Genomic DNA, 25,230 nt, shown 5'->3' with positions numbered 1-25,230 from the left:
TCTGATGGGACCACCAGTTATTCTCTGTAGTGCATAATAAATGCCTTATATTCCTTTATTGACCACTTTGCTTCATTTACAACACATGGCGACGATGGGCAGAGCGAGCTAAACAACTGCAGAGGGAGAAGAACTCCACTGGTGAGAGAAGAACCACGCAATAAAAGAAATATATATATATGAGACTGGTGAAGGATTTGACAAAGGAGTTTAAAAGAAAAAAAAGAAATTAAGGAGAAAGATACCACCAGAAGAAAATTGCACACGAATTATTTCAAACCATCTCGAAGAAAAGTACTTTACTCTCATAGAGAAGTTCCAGTAAAGACAGTGACATTTAAAAAAAAAAAAAAAAAAGAAGAACAACAGAAGAGTAAAGTGAAATCAACTTGTGGCTTCATCAAAGGAAACAGACTGGTAGCTCCGACTGTTTATTCAAACTATTGGTGAGTTCGAGAGACATTTTACTTTAATTTTGAGTCTGAATGTGTCCCTTGGGAGTAATGGAGAATCGTCATTACAACTAGACATTTAATCAAAACGGACTATTATGTTCCCCTTCGTCTGCCTGTGGATTGATTGCTTACTTTCAAAGGAAATGCGCAATTTCTACTCCATTAGACACCAACGTTATGAGTAATCGTCGGAAAACAGTCTCCTGCATTATTTGAATCAGTTTGCATCTTTTAAAGCACAAGCGCGAGCAAGCCTACCTTATCCTTCCTCGTGTCACTGCTCGAACCGGCCATTCACACCAGAGACGTCACACCGAACGTCTACCACGGAGCATACTGAGACAAGCAACGTCAGGCGGCATTACGCATTGACGCAACGTAGACGCCATTTTGTTTACACGGTAACCAGGCAACGCGTTGTACGAGCGCTGTTCCTGGAAACTAAACGTGTAATTGAAGCATCGTACACGGTAACCAGGCAACGCGTTGTACGAGCGCTGTTCCTGGAAACTAAACGTGTAATTAAAGCATCGTGGCAGCCGGACACACTCCGTAGTGAATCATTCAAAAGACGAATAACAGTGAACAACAAGGGAAGTAATATAAACGGTGAGAGAATAATCTGAAATAACCAAAGCACAATAATGTCAAGTAGCCTTTGACACATCCCACATTGCTAAATTACCTATACTTTAACATTAGACTGAATGACCAACTTAATATACTAAACCCACGACATTTGAAAATTAATAACTGTTTGTCTGTGTGTTTGGTGTGGCAACATCAATGAAAACAGCCGCTTACACCTAGAGAAGAGTAGTCACTGCACTTTACAAGTTATATATCAAATAACATTCAAAATGGAGAACCTTAATGTTATTGTACCTCCTATGTTCCTACAATCTACTGGAGATCCACCCATTGAGTGGGATGAATGGATAGACATTTTTGAGAATTATATAGAAGCGCTTGATGGGAAGGATTTCAGCGCAACTAGAAAAAAAGCCCTTTTGTTAAGTGCTTTGGGCAAAGAAGGTCAACGTTCGTTTAAATATCTTCCAGTAGGACTGAGCCAAGATGGAAGAGCAATAACCAACGTGTACACTGAAGCAAAAGCTCGCATGAAGAAGCAGTATGCAAAAGAAGTAAATATTGTCATGGCGAGACACAAATTTTACACTCAACCCCAAAGGAATGAGGAATCAGTGGACCAATTTGTGGCTAGGTTACGTGAGTTGTCCATTAAGTGTAATTTTGGAGAGATAAGAGACGAAATGATACGTGATCAGTTGATAGTTCAATGCCGGAATAAAAAGATGCAGGAAAAACTGTGGGCGGCAAAAAATCCCACCTTGCAAATGGCTATTGATATAGCGAAAGTAGTTGAGGAATCAAATGCATGCATGAGAGAGATGGAGAGAAAAGATAACGCAAAGGAAAATGTACAAGGGAATGGTGTTTCTTGTGTTGAGCATGTTGAAGTGGCTGCTGTGAACAAGAAAAGTGTAGATTTGAGTGACAGAGGTCCGAAGAGATTCAACAGTGGGTTTTCAGGCAATGACAGGAATAGATTCCATGGGAGAATGTGCAGTAGATGCGGGAGTACTTTCCACAACTCAGATTTTAGGAAGTGCTTTGCTATTGACCAAGTCTGTAGAAAGTGTGGAAGGAAAGGACACTTCGCTAAAATGTGTAGGAGTACAAATGCCGATAAAGTAGCTGTAGTGGAAAACAAAGAAGCAGTGAGAGACATTATTGGTGTTGAGGGTGTCAACAAAATATTATGTTTGGGCGAAGATGGTGTGAGAGAGGGTGTGCCTGGTAGAAGAAACAGACCTAAAGCCCAATTTCGCATCAATGAAATTGAGGTCCAGTTGATGGATGATCCGGGGTCATTGTGGACTATTATCCCCAGAGATATGTACTTAGAATATTGGAAGGACGTGCAATTATTAGCTAGTGATATTAGTCCCTGTGGATATCAGGGTGAGAGTATAGAGGTGATTGGATTTATGATATGTGTTTTATCATTTAAGGACCGTTCCGCCAAAGGGAAGGTGTATGTAGCTAGATCGGGTCCTGCAATTTTGGGGTGGGGACAACAATACGACCTCGGTATAATCATCAATCCAAGGGCAGCACAGCAGGTGATGGTTGTAGATAGTATAACCACAGATTCGATTGTTGAAGGGATGAATGGTTTGTTTGATGAGCACATTGGAGAGTTGAAGGGTTATGTGCATAAAATAGTACTGTGTGATAATGCCGTGCCCATGCAACACAGGGTGAGGAAGGTTCCATTTATAGCACGTGAGGAAGTGAAGAAGATGTTGAAGTAAATGCTTGATCAAGGGGTGATAGAACAGATTGAAACGTCACCCTGGATTTCTCCCGTAGTTATTACGACCAAATCGGACGGAAAATTTCGTTTTTGTGTAGACCTTCGCACCTTAAACCAAAACATTGTAGTAGACAACTTTCCGTTACCAAATATCAACGAGTTAGTCTTGTCACTGAAAGGAGGAAAGTACTTTTCTAAGCTGGATCTCCGCAGCGCTTATCACCAAATAAAGCTGCATCAGGACTCAAAAGCACTGACAGCCTTTATAACAACTGAAGGGGTATATCAATTCACACGTATGCCTTTTGGACTTGCTTCTGCAGCTGGAGTTTTTCAAAGGATGATGGGAGCTGTTCTGAAAGGTGTGGACAACGTAGTGTATTTCCAGGACGATGTTTTGATATTTGGAGAGTCTGTCGAAGAACACAATTTGATCTTAAAAACTGTTTTGGAAAGGATGGAACAAGCCGGATTGACTCTAAAGAAAGAGAAATGTAAATTTGCGGTGGAAGAGGTTGAATACCTTGGATTTACTTTGTCTGTTGACGGGGTCAAACCCAAGAGAGACTTATTGGATTCTATCAGGAATGCACCAGCACCATGTGACAAAGATCAGTTGAGGTCTTTTCTCGGCCTCATCGAGTACTATGCTAAATTTGTAAGAGATTTTGCAGAGAAAACCGAAAAGATTAAGGTGTTGTTGAGGAAAGGATGCAAGTTTGTGTGGGGTGTGGAACAGGAAGAGTGTTTTAGAAAAATCAAAGTAGAAATTTGTGAGGCAGGCATCCTAACACCGTTTGACACCAACCGTAAGTCAGTCTTGACGGTAGATGCGAGTGCTGTGGGAGTTGGTGCGGTGTTAGTTCAAGTACATGAATCTGGACTTTTGCTTCAAGGACGCTCACAACGGCAGAGAGGAATTACTCTATAATTGAGCGAGAAGCTTTGGCTGCAGCGTGGGGTTGCGAGTATTACAGAATGTACTTGTGGGGGTTCAAGTTTACGTTGTTAACAGATCACAAACCCTTAATCAAAATCCTTTCTCCTGGTGGGGCTGGCAAGGGTTCTGAGAGATTGGCTAGACTCGCTGCCAGAATTCAAGAGTATTTGTACACTGTTGAGTATATTCCAGGTTGGAGGAACTGCCAGGCTGATGGGCTCTCTAGACTTCCACTACCTTGGGAAACAGTAGACAAGTTAGGGGTAGAATCACTCAATTCAGAAGGGTCTGTGGCTGCGGTGGATGAGATAGTGGATATGTGTGCTGGAGCAATTAGTAGGAGTTGGTGGAATACCTCCATGGCTAAAGATGTAGTGTTAAGTGAAGTCAAGGACCTGATTGTGAAGGGCGCAAGGAGAGAGAGTTGCTTATCCCCTGCACTTCGACCTTATTTGAAGGTCCTGGAACAATTGTCTGTCTTAGACAAGGATGGTTTCTTGATTTTAATGGCAGACAAATTTATTCCCCCACAGGAAGTGAGGTTTACTATATTCAAGTTAGCCCATGAGGGTCACCTAGGGCAGTCCCTCACTAAGAGGAGGGTTAGGGAGAATTTTTGGTGGCCCGGGATGGACTTAGAAATCTCTCAGTGGGTGGAAAAATGTACAGACTGCTTAGAGAGCGAGAAGAGGCTTAAAGTCAGCAGTCATGCTGGTTGTGGTTCAATAGTAGACCCAGGGTGCCCATGGCACACCATATGTTTGGATTTCATTGGCCCGTTTTACCAGTTGAGTCAGGATATGAAGTTTGGGTTAGTAGTAGTTGATGTTTCGTCGAAGTGGAAATTCATGAAGGAGATCACTACGAACAGCACTATTACTGTGTTGAGTGACATTTTTAGAGAGGAAGGTTTTCCAACAAGGATTATCACTGATAATGGGACGCAATTGACCTCCCTAGAGATGGCTAATTTTTTGGGGAAGTGTGGCATTGCACATTCAAGGACCTCACTTTACAATCCCCAGGGGAATGGAATAGTTGAGAGGGCGAACCGGATGGTTAAAGGAGCGATTCAGATGGCGATCTCTTCTAGGACAGATGTGAAAGGATTGGTTAATGACCTGGTTTGGGCCTACAGAACTACCGAAAATGGTGTGACTGGCACGATTCCTTTTAGTGTCATGAGGGGGCGTCCAGCTGGTACCAAACTTGTTGCTGCATGGATGAAAGAGTATCTGAGTGCTGACAGTCCCGTTGGCTCTGACAATCCTGACAATATGAGTGAATTAGATGGAGGGTGTAAATTAGCAGTGAATGATTGGGTGAAAGTCAAACCTGGTCGAGTTGGCGTAGGGTTGACAAAGTTCAGAGGACCATTTAAGGTCAAATCTGTCCACAAAAGGTTCGTGACTTTATTTAACGGTGAAAGTTGGAATTTGAGGCGTGTAGCACTATACAAAAAGGCTGAGTCTGGGAGTAATGTGCCTCCTAATGAGATTAGTGGTGGCAGAACTCAGAGAGTGAGAAGACCTCCAGGTTACTTACATGATTTTGTTTGCAATTAAGGTCACTTTCTGTAATGGAGGGCATGTGCTTTGTATTTTGTTTTATTTTAATTTTTTGTTTCACATATATGAAGGGAAGAGGATATGTTGTATTCTCTGCACTTATGTTTTACTGTACCCCTTTAAGTCATACATTCCATTTTCCTGATGTCATCTTCCACTGTGTTCTCTCCAGTCAGTTAGCTCCCTGCTTTCTGATGGGACCACCAGTTATTCTCTGTAGTGCATAATAAATGCCTTATATTCCTTTATTGACCACTTTGCTTCATTTACAACAATATTCTGTTTGCCCACTCTAACCCCATAGTTGCTCTGGCCACACCTGCTGGTTTCAAAGTCCATCGGGTGGATCGCCAGATGGGCAGAGGTAGTGGCCTCGCCATTTGGCTCAGGGACGACTGGGTTCTTCGTAGCGAACCATCCTCCCTTTTTGGGGACTGTGAGGTTCTTCCCTTAAGCATACAATTCTCTGCCCATTTTACGCTTGGGGGGTCCCTGGTCTATCGTCCACCCGGACCATTTAAGAATTTTTGGGACTCATCAGGGGACGCTTTGGCAGAGCGTGCTTTGCGTTTCTCCAAGTATGTGTTTCTCCGTGATGTTAATATCCACGCGGAGGCGCCTGACTCCTTAATCCTTCTGGACCACTTTCCACTTGGCGAACCTCTCTCAAAGAGTCCTGTTTCCCACCCATCTTGGAGGTCACACCCTAGATATCATCGGGGCAAATTTCCCTTTATTGGTGAAAAGACCAAGGCCGGTTGCTTGGTCCGACCATTTTCCTATCTACTTTTCTTGGGCCACGAATAATCTCTCATGACAGGTCCATTGCCATCGCCCCCCAGCCTTTGGGAGATTGGACCTAGAGACACTTGGTACGTCGCTGGCCGCCTCTCGCCCCTCCCTTACAGGGGACTTGGAAGATAACATAGTCCAGTTTGACAATTGGATTACTTGCTCACTTGTGTCTTCGTGTGCTCCCTGCAAGTCCAAATTTAGGAGAGAGTCCCCCTCCAAGCCTTGGTTTTCCTCTAAACTGGCTACTATGAAACATGAGTGCAAAACAGCTGAGAGAGCTTGGCGGGTCAGGGGCTATCGCCCAATTGATAAAAACTCTCTCAGTGCTAAATAAAGACTCTATTACGCGGCCATTGGGGAGACCAAAGGCCAGTATTTTGCTAAGCGCATTGATCGTGCTAAAAATAACTCTAAAGAGATCTTCTCTGTTGTTCAAAGCTTTTTGGCTCCTAGGGCACAGGCGGCTGCTGCTCCGGTTTCTGATACTTGGTGCAACTCCTTGGCGTCCTTTTTTAAGGATAAAATAACTAGCATTCAAGAATCGCTATGCATCTCTCCTGAGATTCCCGATGCGGCGTTCTCTTCACCGGGGAGCAGGGCTGAGCCACTCTCTACCTTCTCGGAGTTTAGGCCAATTGATCTGGCCACCTCCCTTAAGATTGTGAAGGTCCTCAAGTCTGGCTCTCCCATTGATCCCTGCGCTGCCAGGCTTTTGTCGGATCTGGCCGACACTTTAAACACTGAAGTGAATTGTATGATCAATAAATCATTCTGTTTGGCTTGTGTGCCTATGGCTTGGAAACATGCCTTGATTCTTCCCTTAATAAAGAAACCTTCTCTGGACCCCTCACTAACAGCAAATTACCGTCCCATCTCGTTGCTTCCTAGTCTGGCGAAAGTCTGCGAAAAGGCTGTTACTTTCCAACTCACCAATTTTGTTGAGGATGAAAATAGGCTTCATCCGGCTCAGTCGGGCTTCCGTGCTGCGCATAGTCGGAATCAGCGCTACTGGAGGTGACGAGGCTATTAGGGCGTGTTTGGATGCCGGCGGTAGAGCAGCATTGGTTATGCTTGATCTCTCGGCGGCATTCAACACTGTCCCTCATGCCTTGCTTCTTAATCGCCTATCCGCCATTGGTATCTCTGGCAGTGCCATGCAATGGATCAGCTACTTTCTGGAGGGCCGGCAGCAGCAGGTCTGGCTCCCACCGTGTGCCTCTGCGTCCATGCCTGTGACTACAGGCGTGCCGCAGGGTTCATCACTTAACCCCCTCCTGTTTAACCTCTACGTGACTTCGCTGGTGGCTCTGGCGGAGTCACTGGGGGCTAAGGTTATGGCATACGCTGATGATACACAGCTGCTGTTTACTTAGCCCAAGGGGGAAGTTTCCGTGGAGATGGCCCAACACTGCCTTTCTTCAGTCTTCCACTGGTTGGCCATGGCCCAGCTGAAATGTAATGAGGGAAAGTCCGAGGTTCTGTTGTTTGGTTCCTTTCCCCCGGATTTCAGAGAAAGGTTTTGGCCTCCAGGCTTCCCTCGTCCCTCTGAAAGAACTGGAGCCGTAAAAAATCTTGGAGTCTGGTTTGACGAAAACTTGAACTTCACAACGCATGTGAAGAAACTATCCGGATCCTGCTTTGGCATGCTCAAGAGTCTGAGGAAGCTTCTTCCTTTCTTGCCTAGCACTTCAAGAGAAACAGTGGTCGGTGCGTTAATTCTTTCCCGTCTGGACTACGCCAATGCCCTTTTGGTCGGTTGTCCGGGGTCCCTGGTAAAAATATTACAAGTGGTCCAAAACTCTGCGGTTAGACTCCTCGTGGGCCTGTCTCCCAGGGACAGTGTCAGGCTACATCTGCGCGCCCTACACTGACTACCAGTGGAATCGAGCCTGAAATTTAAAATGTTGACTATAGCGCATTGGGCCCTGTATGGCACAGGACCTGTTTACCTGCAGATGAGATTCCTGGGAGACAGCTTCGGTCCTCTGCTCTATTGCTGATGCAGACCCCGAAGTTTAAGCGCCAGCGCCTGGAAGGTAATTCCTTTGTGCGCAGGGCTGTTCTGGCCTGGAACTTGCTGCATCTAGCCTTACGAAGCATGCAAGACCCACTGGTGTTCAGGAAGAAACTTATAACTCTGCTTTTTTAATCAGTTGTGCGGGCATCTCTCTATTTTGGAAGCTAGCGCCGGGACACTCCCAAAGTAGCCGTGCGCTCTACAAATTAAATATAACATAACATAACATAACATGTCAACAGTGGCAAATCATCTTTACTCCATTCCTTATTCCTTATTCCAGACCCAGGAAATGGTGCAAATCTACTTACTCAGTGATTTGCACTATTGCAAATTGTAGATAAAATGACCTTGATTGGTTGCCCTGGGATTCCTTTTTGACTAGGCGACTGCACTTTCATTAGTTTCAGGCATAGCCAGAAACAATTAAAAATGTCATTATTTTGCAAAAATAGAAATGACTTTATTACAACAGGCTTTCTGGAATAATTGGATCAGATCCTAAGGGAGTTGAAGGGACATAAATAAAAATATGCATTAACACTGTAAAGGTTTCATCTTTGTAAGACTGTATGCAGTCCCTTAACGTCATATCACAGATGTGATGTTGAACACCAGGCTTCACAGTAAAATTGTTGTGCATCATTTTCTCATCACATGTGGATATTTAGGTGCCAAAGAAGGTCCAGTTTCTAATTTAGTTCTTCTGATTTTCAATGCATGGAAATGGCTTCATAGTGTGTGCGTTCTCTGGTGATTGACAAGATGTGACTTGCATGTAAATCTTTTCTCACACTAAGTGCAGTGAAATGGTCTCACACCTGCATGTATTCGCTGATGAAACAGCAGATGTGTCTTTTTAGTGAAGCTCTTTCCACACTGAGTGCAGTGAAAGTGCCGCATTCCTGTGTGTCTTCTTTGATGATATAGGAGGCCCACTTTTCGAGTGAAGCGCTTTTCACACTCAGTGCATTGAAAGGGCTTCAGCCCTGTGTGTATCCTTTCATGCTGTAGAAGATTTGCCTTTTGGGGGAAAGCTCTTTTCACACTCAGTGCACCAAAAGGGTCTCACTCTGGTGTGTATTATTTGGTGAGGAACAAGACTTGACTTTCCAGCAAAGCTTTTTTCACATTCACTGCACTGATGGAGGCTCACTCCGGTGTGTATTCTCTGATGAGTCCGAAGATGTGACTTACGAGTGAAGCTTTCGTCACACTGATTGCAGCGCAATGGGCTCACTCTTGCGTGGATTTTTTTATGCTGCAGGAGATTGCATTTTTGTGTAAAACCTTTGTCACACTCGCTGCAGCGATATGGCCTCACTTCTGTATGTATTCTTTGATGATACATAAGATGTGTCTTTTGCTTAAAGGTCTTTTCACATTCAGTGCAATGAAAGGGCCTCACTCCTGCGTGCCTTCTTTGGTGATACAGAAGACTTGTCTTTTTAGTAAAGGTCTTTTCACTTTCATTGCACTGAACGGGCTTCACCCCTGTGTGGTTTTCTTTGGTGTTGTATCAGATGTGACTTATGCATGAAGTTCTTCCCACACTCAGTGCAGTGAAAGGGTCTCATTCTGGTATGTATTCTTTGGTGCACTAGAAGAGCTGTCTTATGAATAAAGGTTTTCTGGCACTCGGTGCAGTGAAAAGGCCTATTTCCTGTGTGTATCTTTTGATGCATGCGAAGATTTGACTTTCGAGTAAAACTTTTGTCACACTCTGTGCAGTGAAAGGGCCGCACTCCTGTGTGTATTCTTTGGTGTAGCAGAAGATATGACTTTTCATTGAAGCTTTTCTCGCACTCATTGCAGCGAAAGGGCCTCACTTTTGAGTGTGTTCTTTGATGCTGTTGCAGAACAGACATTTCCGTGAAGCTTTTTTCACACTCAGTGCATTGAAAAGGCCTGAAACCATATGTTTTTTGGTGACGTTGAAGACTTTTCTGTTGAGCAAAGGCTTTGCCACATTTAATGCAGTGAAAGGGCTTCACTCCTGCGTGTTTTTGTTGATGTTGTCGAAGATACGACTTTGCAGTGAAGCTCTTTCCACATTCCGTGCAGGGAAACGGTCTCTGTCCTGTATGAATTCTCTTATGCACCACAAGAAGTGCATTACTGGTAAATCTCTTCTCACAGTCGGTGCAAGGAAATATTTTTTAACTCCTGTGGATTTCTTGATGTCTTTTTAAGAAGGACTTGTGGGTAAATTTCATTTTGCTTTCAGAGCAAGTTGTAGAAATCTTTCTTTTCTCCCGTCTTTGATTGGTGAACTGCAGAATAAAACAAAAATATATAAGATTATATGTCAGAAACACATTAATAAATTATAAGCACATTCCTGTAACACTATATCTCAACGGTGGACAGTTTCGTTACAGGAAGATTAATCTAGTAGTGAGGAGATTAACTAACATCATACAGTTCTGTGACATGCTGAGGTTTAGCGATAGAGCATCTGCAAGAGAAAGGCAATCTAATCAGATCTGCAAAACACTGACATCTCTGAGAGATGCACGACTTAAGTTTCAAAAGGATACCTACTGTCCAATCTGATGTGAGCCCCAGATTTATTTTTTGTGGTAAGCCCAAGAAACTATATGCTGTCTACATCTGACTAACAAGACAAGTGTCAGGATGTATGGTGGCATGCGGCAGTCGAGTGATAGGCAGAAAGGGCATGTGTCGGCTGGATGGTGTCTAATGAACAATCTCCAAGCAGTTGTGCTGTGTCCTTCAGTCCAGCGATCACATAAGCTTTAGGAGTCTTAGAGAGTCGGCGCCAGAATTACAACTCCTCTGTTTTCCTCAGAGATAAGATCTTAACAATGTTTGCTTTCACTACAAATAGCTTTAAAATTTAAATGATATGTTTTCTAAAAAGAACGACAGGAATGTTTGTACGTCTGCTTAATTTCTTATTCATTTTTAATCAACCCTTGGTAATATCCTTCTAGTACAATACAATGATACTCGTGTAATCGAATAAATAGAGGAATGAATAATAATTAGCAGAATGCTGTTAACCAGCTACAGTGTCCTGTTGCTTGAAGAATTATAGACTCAAATTAGATCAGTTATCCAAAGAGACAGTTTTTGATTATTTTCGAAAGGGTGTATATACTTGATCAGAGTGTATAGGAGGGAGGGGGGATGCCATTATACAGGAACCAAGTAAGAGAAAGAACTATTGCCCATACAGAGTTTTGGAATAAGGGCAATCATAAACGATGAGCCAAGGAAGAATGCAACAATCCAGGAGGAGAAAAGCATATTAACATGAGTTGGATAAAAGAACAACCCGGCTCAGTATCTGCCCCTTGCAAATCAGGAGGCTCTTAAATATAAAGTCTGTCCACCAGAAGCCAGTGCAGATCAAACAGAAGAGAGGAGTCACATGGATGAACCGGCAGGTACAGCAGGAATTAACTCCCATGTTCAGGGTGAGCTGTAGTTTGTGAACTGAATATTAATGTAAAGCAAAGTAAAGGGCATTGTAATTATTAATTCGAGATACAAATAGAACCCTTGATAACTAACCTGAGATATACATGATTTGGGGCTGGAAAGATTTTCCTGAGAATACATATGTGAAAGAAGCAGGAGGATGTTACCTTATTTATTTGAAGAGAAAAGTGGAGTTCAAAATCAATCTGAACCCCTGGATATTTGGTGGAGTGTACAGGAGTGGATGGAATCCCCACATGGAATAAGAGGTGTCAAGGATCTACATTTAAGTTGTATTGTTGTTAAGGTTGAGGGTGCTATTTTTCATCCAGCAAACAACACTGGTTATGCATTGCAAGGGAGCCATTAGCATACTACACAAACGAGGAGTCATTGGAGGTGATCAAACGCACAAGGGGCATAACATATACATTAAAATTAACCCTGGATGTAGTTCGTTAAGTAGCGCTACGCGAAGTGAACTTCGCACTACGCGAACTACGCGTAGCACTACGCGAACTGCATAGTATAGCATAGTATGGTATGGCCTGTCATTGTATAGCATAGTATGGTGTGGTCTGTCATTGTATAGCACAGTATGGTATGGCCTGTCATTGTATAGCATAGTATGGTATGGCCTGTCATTGTATAGCATAGTATGGTATGGCCTGTCATTGTATAGCATAGTATGGTATGGCCTGTCATTGTTTAGCATAGTATGGTATGGCCTGTCATTGTATAGCATAGTATGGTATGGCCTGTCATTGTATAGCATAGTATGGTATGGTCTGTCATTGTATAGGAGGCTCTGCCTAGTCTGAACTGCCATAGTTGCCTGACAAGAAAAGTCCCACACAAACCGCCGGTAACGTGATAGTTTTACTAAAGTTTCACAAAGGATTACAAATAAACAGCAGAAGACTGTACTCACTGCAGAAGTACCGCTCTTTGCACCGCGACCATGCTCCACTTGAAACATCGCGCATTCCCCAGCAATGGAAACACACGGAGAGAAGACAGCTTTGCGGAGCATGCTACAATATCTTTCATCAAAAATAATGTCCACAAGAAACACGTTCTTGAAATCCAAACCTGCACTTGTCGACATAGATGGCACGAAGAGGCAGTGTGCAGCAATCTCCGATACAGTGCACACACATTGATTAATAGTATACATGCCACTAGTTTCCATCTCAGATATACCTTTAAATCAAATTGCGTCCTTTAGAGGATAACGCTTCACCATAAGAGTGTCACAGTACCTTGTAAGCAACCACAGGCAGATTAAAACGTACTGTAGAAGAACGTGTAATTTAGATTGAAGAACCATAACCCACATTAATTTCCAGTTTGAATGAACTCCAAGACTCCTCCGCATATGAAGCATGTACAGGATGGGGCTTTCCGCTGACAAGGACACTGGTGTAGTGCTCAGGATCACACAAACTGTCATTGTAGAAAAAATTCCTAAATCTTTAAGCCAATGAAGTACACACATGCTGGGCCTGTCCGGTGAAAAGGACACCGGTGGGGCTGGCATGCCTTGTAGTACGAGTTACTTATCTTCGGTAACGATGTATCTGGTAGAGACGATTCTAGCTGCAGATTCCTTAACGTAGAATTATCCCCAGGCGTGAGTCTGGACCCGGAAAAAAAATTGTCCAGCATCCCTGCGCGCCGGGGGGACAGCATCACGCGGCTCCGCCCATGCGTCGTCCGCGAGGTCACATAAGTCCCACTCTGGCACGCCCAGTTTTCTTCGGAGAACTTTTCTGCTCCACAACACGGAGCCACCAGACAAAAACTGTGGGAGTATGGGAACAGTGTGCGAAAGAACAGAAAAAGGAAAAAAGGGAATGGTGATGAACAACACCAGAAGGAGCAGTGCCAACACTGCAGTGCCCAAAAGCAGGGAGGGGAGAAAGAACAGAGAACAGCCCTGAGTAGCCACCCTACCAGTATGAAAACAGTTCCCCCCTTGAGACAAGGACTCATGCAAAATGTCAGGACAACATGTATCAGTACCACAGCCCCACCCAAGAACAACGAAGGGGCACCAGTTCCAAGACAAAGAGGGAACGACAAACCTGCAAGGCAACCCCAGCACAGAGTGCGACAACCACCCCCTAAAGGGACAAAGGGCAAGGCACGGCCAAATGACTCCAATCCAGGGGTTAGCAGAGGGGCTAGGACCCATAGGAACAAAGAGGGAGGGAGGGAGGGAGGGAAGGGACGAGAGGAAAGGCAAGGAACAACCAGAACAGAGGGGCACAGGAGTACCCATAGACCCATCCTCCAAGCACCAATAGAGGTGAAAAGGAACAAGAAACAAGACAACCATCCTGTCAAAAGAAGAATGAATGCACTCACAAAAGACATAGCCACCCACCGGGAGGCGAATGTAGAAGACGAAGCCCAAGGTCCTTGCAGAACGGGGAAGAAGGGCGGGTCGTGAAGGAATCTGCGGCTAGAATCGTCTATACCAGAAACATTGTTACCAAAGGTAAGTAACTCGTACATCTGATAGAGACTACTAGCCGCAGATTCCTTAACGTGGAATAGATACCTTAGCCATACCCCCGGGGAAGGAGGGTCTGCGAAGGACCCCACCAGCCAGGACAAAGCAGGGGGCCCCACAGGGGACTAGTCCAACAGACAGGGCGAGGAGCCCCGCCCCTCCAGACAAGAGGAAAAACCCTGCACAAGCAGAACACCACCGACCCCAAGAGGGGTTTGGGGAGAAGAAAAAAAGAAAGAGGAAGCCCGTTCTCACGCAACAGAGGAGGAAGAAACACCCCACACCCCTACAAGACAACAGAACCTCCATCCAATGCCAGGACAAGGAAGCCTAGAGGGTCCAAGGAAACGAGGGAAAAGAAGGCGAGCCCACCACAGGCGAGCAACAGACCAGACAGAACGGAGCCGACAGCCAGAAAGCAGTCGGAAGCAGGAAGAAGAGCCTAGAGCCCGCCAGAAGACCGGCCAGGCTGCGCCTGAAAGAAGGAAAAACACAAAACTACTGCAGCCCCCAGGACAGAGGACATGAAGGCGGCGAGGAAGAAGAAGAGCCCGGACACACCTCAGCGAGAGGTATGCGCACACGACGCAAGAAAAGCAGAACCAGAGCCACGATGCCAGGCCGCAGACAGAAGGTCAGACCTAGTAAACAGCGCAGCAACCCCACGGAAGACACCCCGGGGCACCACCAAGGCATTCCAATCCAGCAAGGGGAATTGTACCTGCAACATACATAAACGCCATGGAGAGCAGAGGCCCAAAGGCGACCACAACTCCCCAGCACAGCATTAGCTATATAACAGCTACCACTACCCCACATAGGGTAAGTTAAGTCCCAAGAGATGGGAATCCTCTTTGGAAGAAACTTCCGCAGCAGAGGACAACAGAAAAGGTTGCGGAAGGCTTATCAACCAGCCCAAGAGAAAAAACAGGAGGCCTAATCTCAGGGCCAACCTGGTACAGGTAAAGTAAAAACACACACAGTGAAGAAGGGCCGTCCAGCAGCCAACAGAACCACAGCCTCAACAAGGAGGACTCTAGTGGCCATAAAGCACACAGAACTACAACAACGTGGGCGACTCGCCCAAAAGGAGGAGCATCAACAAGAACTAGCCCAACTCACCGGTCACTGAGGGGTCCGCCGACCCCCATGGCGAAGCCAAGGCCGACTCGACCTCTGGCGAGGCAGCCGCCTGCAAGGAGGGACGAAAGGAACCCGGGGACTTACAAGGAGTCCCCCGCCAGCCTCGACCCACAAGGGGATGAGAGGGGCTCGCTGACCCCTGTGGTGCCGCCGAGGCCGACCCGACCTCCGACGAGGCAGCCGCCTGAGTGGAGGGACGGGAAGGGCCCGGGGAGGGGCGAGGGGTTCCCTTCCAGCCTCGACCCATAACAGGAGGAGACGTCACCTTGGCCTCAGGCAGAACCACCACCTGCCGAAAGGGCCGAATGGGCCTCGGGGATGCGACCCGAGCCCCGGCGACCTCCCGCGACACCACAGGGACTCCCACAGGAGTGTGCGGCGAAGCAGAGGTGCCGTGGTCTGAAGGAGGGACCCCCGAATGGCCACACCCCAACGGCACCACATCCTCCGAGCCTTGAGCCGAACCAGTCGGCACCGGGGCCGAAGCAACCGGCAACGCCGCGGAGGGCCCCGCAGAGCGCAAGGGATCCGCCGACGTCCCAGAAGGGGAAGGAGGAGGAGGAGAAGCCAGCGAGGCCTGTAAAGTCACCACATATGTCTCCATTTGGTCTCTCGACGCCCCTTCACCGGGAGACGGTGGATAGGGGGATGATACGTGGGGCCGCATCTCCTGGGGAGAGCCCACTCCCCCAACAGGCCGGAAACCAGCCCTCAGGTACAAACTGCGACATTTACCAACAGGGGAGCGACACTCCTGCGGCACAGGAGAGGGATGTGGACGACGACGATGAGGGCTGCTCCAAAAGCCGCTGAAGTCGAGCGAGGTGACGAAGCCGAGCTGGACATGCGAGCCAAAAAGAAACATGCGAGCCAAAAGAAATTTCATCCAGCGCTCCCGCCGGGACTTCGGCTTCAACCTTTAGCACGACTCGCAATCGGTGGAGCCGTGATCCTCCCCCAAGCACCAAATGCAAATGAGGTGAGGGTCCGTCGTCGACATCAAACGTCCACAAGACGAACAAGTCTTGAAGCCCGAAGGCATCGCACACTGTTCCCACACACTTAAGATCGTGGAAAAAAGGGGCCTAAACAGGCCCAGACCACGAACCGGATCCGCGTTGCACGTGGAAAAGGAAAAAACTGACATAGGGGCGCCGGGGTGGAACTTATGTGACCTCGCTGATGTTACGTACGTGGACGACGCCGGGGTGGAGCCGCGTGATGCCGTCCCCTCGGCCGGCAGGGATGCTGGGCAAAACATTTTCCGGGTCCAGACTCACGCCTTACGTTAAGGAATCTGTGGCTAGTAGTCTCTATCAGATCTTCAAACTAGAGACTTTATCTTAGTTTCTATAGATTTCCTTTAAAGATTTCTTCTTTCAGTAAGTCCTTTTGTACCACGCAGCACCATGCGTTTTGAGGGTTGTGTTTTTCAATTTGTGTATGATCTTCTTCAGCTCTTGCTGTTTCTGGTGTCTTCACACTTTAGATTGCTTCCACACTCTTTGTTTTCAACCTGTTATTCTTAAATCCGTTTACTGCCTAAGGCTCTGCACTTAGTAGCAGCCACCTTTTCAAATATTTCTTTGTGTGGCTATGGTGATAGGTTTCTTTACATCTTACGCTGTTTTAGTTACATTTCTCCTGTTTGTGTTGTCTTAGTGCATGAGTTACCTTGTGCTGCACATGGGTTTTGGCTTGTTTTTCGTGTCAGTATCCCGTTCTTGAGGGATGGGAATGGGTTTTACTCCCACTTCCACGTTGTAGCCACTTTTCCCTTATATGAGGGGTGGTTTAAGGGGTGTCTCTCCCTTTTTCTCAGTTTATGGGCGTCTGTCTCATTTAAAGCAATGTTGTCATGTTCCTCATGTGTGTAAGTCACCATGTGCTTCATGCTGATCATGTAGTGTGTATGTCACTTTGTACTTCACATTTTGTTTGTTGTAGTGGGGTTTGTCTCATCTACATAGTTTGCATCATGGGTCACTGTCCCATTTTTTCACTCCAAAGTTTCCTGACGTTGTAATGGGTTGAGTCCTATCTACTAAGTTTATGTTATGGCTTACAGTCCCATTTTTGTATTTATGGCTCCTTACATCAGGGGTGGCAAGTTGAGTTACTGTCCCTTCTCCATATCTTACATGGTTTTGTTCCTTACATAAGGAGCAGGTACATGAATGCAGTCCACCCACAGTGTTAGAGTTCTGGAGGTGCGTTACTCCCTTGTTTCTCTTCACAGTGTTAGAGTTCTGGAGGTGCGTTACTCTCTTGTTTCTCTTCACAATGTTAGAGTTCTGGAGGTGCGTTTCTCCCTTGTTTCTCTTCACAGTGTTAGAGTTCTGGAGGTGCGTTACTCCCTTGTTTCTCTCCACAGTGTTAGAGTTCTGGAGGTGCGTTGCTCCCTTGTTTCTCTCCACAGTGTTAGAGTTCTGGAGGTGCGTTACTCCCTTGTTTCTCTTCACTGTGTTAGAGTTCTGGAGGTGCGTTACTCCCTTGTTTCTCTTCACAGTGTTGGAGTTCTGGAGGTGCGTTACTCCCTTGTTTCTCTTCACAGTGTTAGAGTTCTGGAGGTGCGTTACTCCCTTGTTTCTCTTCACAGTGTTAGAGTTCTGGAGGTGCGTTACTCCCTTGTTTCTCTTCACAGTGTTAGAGTTCTGGAGGTGCGTTACTCCCTTGTTTCTCTTCACAGTGTTAGAGTTCTGGAGGTGCGTTACTCCCTTGTTTCTCTTCACTGTGTTAGAGTTCTGGAGGTGCGTTACTCCCTTGTTTCTCTTCATAGTGTTAGAGTTCTGGAGGTGCGTTACTCCCTTGTTTCTCTTCACAGTGTTAGAGGTCTGGAGGTGCGTTACTCCCTTGTTTCTCTTCACAGTGTTGGAGTTCTGGAGGTGCGTTAGTCCCGTGTTTCTCTTCACAGTGTTAGAGTTCTGGAGGTGCGTTACTCCCTTGTTTCTCTTCACAGTGTTAGAGTTCTGGAGGTGCGTTACTCCCTTGTTTCTCTTCACAGTGTTAGAGTTCTGGAGGTGCGTTACTCCCTTGTTTCTCTTCACAGTGTTAGAGTTCTGGAGGTGCGTTACTCCCTTGTTTCTCTTCACAGTGTTAGAGTTCTGGAGGTGCGTTACTCCCTTGTTTCTCTTCACAGTGATAGAGTTCTGGAGGTGCGTTACTCCCTTGTTTCTCTTCACAGTGTTCGAGTTCTGGAGGTGCGTTACTCCCTTGTTTCTCTTCACAGTGTTAGAGTTCTGGAGGTGCGTTACTCCCTTGTTTCTCTTCACAGTGTTAGAGTTCTGGAGGTGCGTTACTCCCTTGTTTCTCTTCACAGTGTTAGAGTTCTGGAGGTGCGTTACTCCCTTGTTTCTCTTCACAGTGTTAGAGTTCTTAAGGTGCGTTACTCCCTTGTTTCTCTTCACAGTGTTAGAGCTCTGGAGGTGCGTTACTCCCTTGTTTCTCTTCACAGTGTTAGAGCTCTGGAGGTGCGTTACTCCCTTGTTTCTCTTCACTGTGTTAGAGTTCGGGAGGTACGTTACTCCCTTGTTTCTCTTCACAGTGATAGAGTTCTGGAGGTGCGTTACTCCCTTGTTTCTCTTCACAGTGTTCGAGTTCTGGAGGTGCGTTACTCCCTTGTTTCTCTTCACAGTGTTAGAGTTCTGGAGGTGCGTTACTCCCTTGTTTCTCTTCACAGTGTTAGAGTTCTGGAGGTGCGTTACTCCCTTGTTTCTCTTCACAGTGTTAGAGTTCTGGAGGTGCGTTACTCCCTTGTTTCTCTTCACAGTGTTAGAGTTCTTAAGGTGCGTTACTCCCTTGTTTCTCTTCACAGTGTTAGAGCTCTGGAGGTGCGTTACTCCCTTGTTTCTCTTCACAGTGTTAGAGCTCTGGAGGTGCGTTACTCCCTTGTTTCTCTTCACTGTGTTAGAGTTCGGGAGGTACGTTACTCCCTTGTTTCTCTTCACAGTGTTAGAGTTCTTAAGGTGCGTTACTCCCTTGTTTCTCTTCACAGTGTTAGAGCTCTGGAGGTGCGTTACTCCCTTGTTTCTCTTCACAGTGTTAGAGCTCTGGAGGTGCGTTACTCCCTTGTTTCTCTTCACTGTGTTAGAGTTCGGGAGGTACGTTACTCCCTTGTTTCTCTTCACAGTGTTAGAGCTCTGGAGGTGCGTTACTCCCTTGTTTCTCTTCACTATGTTAGAGTTCTGGAGGTGTGTTACTCCCTTGTTTCTCTTCACAGTGTTAGAGCTCTGGAGGTGCGTTACGCCCTTGTTTCTCTTCACTGTGTTAGAGTTCTGGAGGTGCGTAACTCCCTTGTTTCTCTTCACAGTGTTAGAGCTCTGGAGGTGCGTTACTCCCTTGTTCTTCTTCACAGTGTTAGAGTTCTGGAGGTGCGTTACTCCCTTGTTTCTCTTCACAGTGTTAGAGCTCTGGAGGTGCGTTACTCCCTTGTTCTTCTTCACAGTGTTAGAGTTCTGGAGGTGCGTTACTCCCTTGTTATTCTTCACTGTGTTAGAGCTCTGGAGGTGCGTTACTCCCTTGTTTCTCTTCACAGTGTTAGAGCTCTGGAGGTGCGTTTCTCCCTTGTTTCTCTTCACTGTGTTAGAGTTCTGTAGGTGCGTTACTCCCTTGTTTCTCTTCACAGTGTTAGAGCTCTGGAGGTGCGTTACTCCCTTGTTCTTCTTCACAGTGTTAGAGCTCTGGAGGTGCGTTACTCCCTTGTTTCTCTTCACAGTTTTGGAGTTCTGGAGGTGCGTTACTCCCTTGTTTCTCTTCACAGTGTTAGAGTTCTGGAGGTGCGTTACTCCCTTGTTCTTCTTCACAGTGTTAGAGTTCTGGAGGTGCGTTACTCCCTTGTTTCTCTTCACAGTGTTAGAGCTCTGGAGGTGTGTTACTCCCTTGTTCTTCTTCACAGTGTTAGAGTTCTGGAGGTGCGTTACTCCCTTGTTTCTCTTCACAGTGTAAGAGTTCTGGAGGTGCGTTACTCCCTTGTTTCTCTTCACAGTGTTAGAGTTCTGGAGGTGCGTTACTCCCTTGTTTCTCTTCACAGTGTTAGAGTTCTGGAGGTGCGTTACTCCCTTGTTTCTCTTCACTGTGTTAGAGTTCTGGAGGTGCGTTACTCCCTTGTTTCTCATCATAGTGTTAGAGTTCTGGAGGTGCGTTACTCCCTTGTTTCTCTTCACAGTGTTAGAGGTCTGGAGGTGCGTTACTCCCTTGTTTCTCTTCACAGTGTTGGAGTTCTGGAGGTGCGTTAGTCCCGTGTTTCTCTTCACAGTGTTAGAGTTCTGGAGGTGCGTTACTCCCTTGTTTCTCTTCACAGTGTTAGAGTTCTGGAGGTGTGTTACTCCCGTGTTTCTCTTCACAGTGTTAGAGTTCTGGAGGTGCGTTACTCCCTTGTTTCTCTTCACAGTGTTAGAGTTCTGGAGGTGCGTTACTCCTTCGTTTCTCTTCACAGTGTTAGAGTTCTGGAGGTGCGTTACTCCCTTGTTTCTCTTCACAGTGTTAGAGTTCTGGAGGTGCGTTACTCCCTTGTTTCTCTTCACAGTGTTAGAGTTCTGGAGGTGCGTTACTCCCTTGTTCCTCTTCACAGTGATAGATTTCTGGAGGTGCGTTACTCCCTTGTTTCTCTTCACAGTGTTAGAGTTCTGGAGGTGCGTTACTCCCTTGTTTCTCTTCACTGTGTTAGAGTTCTGGAGGTGCGTTACTCCCTTGTTTCTCTTCACAGTGTTAGAGTTCTGGAGGTGCGTTACTCCCTTGTTTCTCTTCACAGTGTTAGAGTTCTGGAGGTGCGTTACTCCCTTGTTTCTCTTCACAGTGTTAGAGTTCTGGAGGTGCGTTACTCCCTTGTTTCTCTTCACAGTGTTAGAGCTCTGGAGGTGCGTTACTCCCTTGTTTCTCTTCACTGTGTTAGAGTTCTGGAGGTACGTTACTCCCTTGTTTCTCTTCACAGTGTTAGAGCTCTGGAGGTGCGTTACACCCTTGTTTCTCTTCACTGTGTTAGAGTTCTGGAGGTGCGTAACTCCCTTGTTTCTCTTCACAGTGTTAGAGCTCTGGAGGTGCGTTACTCCCTTGTTTCTCTTCACTGTGTTAGAGTTCTGGAGGTGCGTAACTCCCTTGTTTCTCTTCACAGTGTTAGAGCTCTGGAGGTGCGTTACTCCCTTGTTCTTCTTCACAGTGTTAGAGTTCTGGAGGTGCGTTACTCCCTTGTTTCTCTTCACTGTGTTAGAGCTCTGGAGGTGCGTTACTCCCTTGTTTCTCTTCACAGTGTTAGAGCTCTGGAGGTGCGTTTCTCCCTTGTTTCTCTTCACTGTGTTAGAGTTCTGTAGGTGCGTTACTCCCTTGTTTCTCTTCACAGTGTTAGAGCTCTGGAGGTGCGTTACTCCCTTGTTCTTCTTCACAGTGTTAGAGCTCTGGAGGTGCGTTACTCCCTTGTTTCTCTTCACAGTGTTGGAGTTCTGGAGGTGCGTTACTCCCTTGTTTCTCTTCACAGTGTTAGAGTTCTGGAGGTGCGTTACTCCCTTGTTCTTCTTCACAGTGTTAGAGTTCTGGAGGTGCGTTACTCCCTTGTTTCTCTTCACAGTGTTAGAGCTCTGGAGGTGTGTTACTCCCTTGTTCTTCTTCACAGTGTTAGAGTTCTGGAGGTGCGTTACTCCCTTGTTTCTCTTCACAGTGTTAGAGTTCTGGAGGTGCGTTACTCCCTTGTTTCTCTTCACAGTGTTAGAGTTCTGGAGGTGCGTTACTCCCTTGTTTCTCTTCACAGTGTTAGAGTTCTGGAGGTGCGTTACTCCCTTGTTTCTCTTCACAGTGTTAGAGTTCTGGAGGTGCGTTACTCCCTTGTTTCTCTTCACAGTGTTAGAGTTCTGGAAGTGCGTTACTCCCTTGTTTCTCTTCACAGTGTTAGAGTTCTGGAGGTGCGTTACTCCCTTGTTTCTCTTCACTGTGTTAGAGTTCTGGAGGTGCGTTACTCCCTTGTTTCTCTTCATAGTGTTAGAGTTCTGGAGGTGCGTTACTCCCTTGTTTCTCTTCACAGTGTTAGAGGTCTGGAGGTGCGTTACTCCCTTGTTTCTCTTCACAGTGTTAGAGCTCTGGAGGTGCGTTACTCCCTTGTTTCTCTTCACAGTGTTAAAGCTCTGGAGGTGCGTTACTCCCTTATTTCTCTTCACAGTGTTAGAGTTCTGGAGGTGCGTTACTCCCTTGTTTCTCTTCACTGTGTTAGAGTTCTGGAGGTGCGTTACTCCCTTGTTACTCTTCACAGTGTTAGAGCTCTGGAGGTGCGTTACTCCCTTGTTTCTCTTCACTGTGTTGGAGTTCTGGAGGTGCGTTACTCCCTTGTTTCTCTTCACAGTGTTAGAGCTCTGGAGGTGCGTTACTCCCTTGTTTCTCTTCACTGTGTTAGAGTTCTGGAGGTGCGTTACTCCCTTGTTTCTCTTCACAGTGTTAGAGTTCTGGAGGTGCGTTACTCCCTTGTTTCTCTTCACAGTGTTAGAGTTCTGGAGGTGCGTTACTCCCTTGTTTCTCTTCACAGTGTTAGAGTTCTGGAAGTGCGTTACTCCCTTGTTTCTCTTCACAGTGTTAGAGTTCTGGAGGTGCGTTACTCCCTTGTTTCTCTTCACTGTGTTAGAGTTCTGGAGGTGCGTTACTCCCTTGTTTCTCTTCATAGTGTTAGAGTTCTGGAGGTGTGTTACTCCCTTGTTTCTCTTCACAGTGTTAGAGCTCTGGAGGTGCGTTACTCCCTTGTTTCTCTTCACTGTGTTGGAGTTCTGGAGGTGCGTTACTCCCTTGTTTCTCTTCACAGTGTTAGAGCTCTGGAGGTGCGTTACTCCCTTGTTTCTCTTCACTGTGTTAGAGTTCTGGAGGTGCGTTACTCCCTTGTTTCTCTTCACAGTGTTAGAGCTCTGGAGGAGCGTTACTCCCTTGTTCTTCTTCACAGTGTTAGAGTTCTGGAGGTGCGTTACTCCCTTGTTTCTCTTCACAGTGTTAGAGCTCTGGAGGTGTGTTACTCCCTTGTTCTTCTTCACAGTGTTAGAGTTCTGGAGGTGCGTTACTCCCTTGTTTCTCTTCACAGTGTTAGAGTTCTGGAGGTGCGTTACTCCCTTGTTTCTCTTCACAGTGTTAGAGCTCTGGAGGTGCGTTACTCCCTTGTTCTTCTTCACAGTGTTAGAGTTCTGGAGGTGCGTTACTCCCTTGTTTCTCTTCACAGGGTTAGAGTTCTGGAGGTGTGTTACTCCCTTGTTTCTCTTCATAGTGTTGGAGTTCTGGAGGTGCGTTACTCCCTTGTTTCTCTTCACAGTGTTAGAGTTCTGGAGGTGCGTTACTCCCTTGTTCTTCTTCACAGTGTTAGAGTTCTGGAGGTGCGTTACTCCCTTGTTTCTCTTCACAGTGTTAGAGTTCTGGAGGTGCGTTACTCTCTTGTTCTTCTTCACAGTGTTAGAGTTCTGGAGGTGCGTTACTCCCTTGTTTCTCTTCACTGTGTTAGAGCTCTGGAGGTGCGTTACTCCCTTGTTTCTCTTCACAGTGTTAGAGCTCTGGAGGTGCGTTACTCCCTTGTTTCTCTTCACTGTGTTAGAGTTCTGGAGGTGCGTTACTCCCTTGTTTCTCTTCACAGTGTTAGAGCTCTGGAGGTGCGTTACTCCCTTGTTCTTCTTCACAGTGTTAGAGTTCTGGAGGTGCGTTACTCCCTTGTTTCTCTTCACAGGGTTAGAGTTCTGGAGGTGTGTTACTCCCTTGTTTCTCTTCATAGTGTTGGAGTTCTGGAGGTGCGTTACTCCCTTGTTTCTCTTCACAGTGTTAGAGTTCTGGAGGTGCGTTACTCCCTTGTTCTTCTTCACAGTGTTAGAGTTCTGGAGGTGTGTTACTCCCTTGTTTCTCTTCACAGTGTTAGAGTTCTGGAGGTGCGTTACTCCCTTGTTTCTCTTCACAGTGTTTGAGTTCTGGAGGTGCGTTACTCCCTTGTTTCTCTTCACAGTGTTAGACTTCTGGAGGTGCATTACTCCCTTGTTTCTCTTCACAGTGTTAGAGTTCTGGAGGTGCGTTACTCCCTTGTTTCCATTCACAGTGTTAGAGTTCTGGAGGTGCGTTACTCCCTTGTTTCTCTTCATAGTGTTGGAGTTCTGGAGGTGCGTTACTCCCTTGTTTCTCTTCACAGTGTTAGGGTTCTGGAGGTGCGTTACTCCCTTGTTTCTCTTCACAGTGTTAGAGTTCTCTGGAGGTGCGCTAGTCCCTTGTTTCTCTTCACTGTGTTAGAGTTCTGGAGGTGCGTTACTCCCTTGTTTCTCTTCACAGTGTTAGAGCTCTGGAGGTGAGTTACTCCCTTGTTTCTCTTCACTGTGTTAGAGTTCTGGAGGTGCATTACTCCCTTGTTTCTGTTCACTGTGTTAGAGTTCTGGAGGTGCGTTACTCCCTTGTTTCTCTTCACAGTGTTAGAGTTCTGGAGGTGCGTTACTCCCTTGTTCTTCTTCACAGTGTTAGAGTTCTGGAGGTGCGTTACTCCCTTGTTTCTCTTCATAGTGTTGGAGTTCTGGAGGTGCGTTACTCCCTTGTTTCTCTTCACAGTGTTAGAGTTCTGGAGGTTCGTTACTCCCTTGTTTCTCTTCACAGTGTTAGAGTTCTGGAGGTGCGTTACTCCCTTGTTTCTCTTCACTGTGTTAGAGTTCTGGAGGTGCGTTACTCCCTTGTTTCTCATCATAGTGTTAGAGTTCTGGAGGTGCGTTACTCCCTTGTTTCTCTTCACAGTGTTAGAGGTCTGGAGGTGCGTTACTCCCTTGTTTCTCTTCACAGTGTTGGAGTTCTGGAGGTGCGTTAGTCCCGTGTTTCTCTTCACAGTGTTAGAGTTCTGGAGGTGCGTTACTCCCTTGTTTCTCTTCACAGTGTTAGAGTTCTGGAGGTGCGTTACTCCCGTGTTTCTCTTCACAGTGTTAGAGTTCTGGAGGTGCGTTACTCCCTTGTTTCTCTTCACAGTGTTAGAGTTCTGGAGGTGCGTTACTCCTTCGTTTCTCTTCACAGTGTTAGAGTTCTGGAGGTGCGTTAC

General features: G+C 46.3%; 1 pseudogene; it reads right to left on the bottom strand.

Annotated features, from left to right (window-relative positions):
- Positions 1-8,911: 8,911 nt before the first annotated feature.
- The window catches only part of LOC144805429 (uncharacterized), a 74,572-nt pseudogene continuing 58,253 nt past the window's right edge, over positions 8,912-25,230 (bottom strand).

Source organism: Lissotriton helveticus (genome assembly GCF_964261635.1).
Source record: "Lissotriton helveticus chromosome 1_1 unlocalized genomic scaffold, aLisHel1.1 SUPER_1_unloc_1, whole genome shotgun sequence".
Taxonomy (NCBI): Eukaryota; Metazoa; Chordata; class Amphibia; order Caudata; family Salamandridae; genus Lissotriton; species Lissotriton helveticus.
This window is presented reverse-complemented; position numbering and strand designations above follow the sequence as displayed.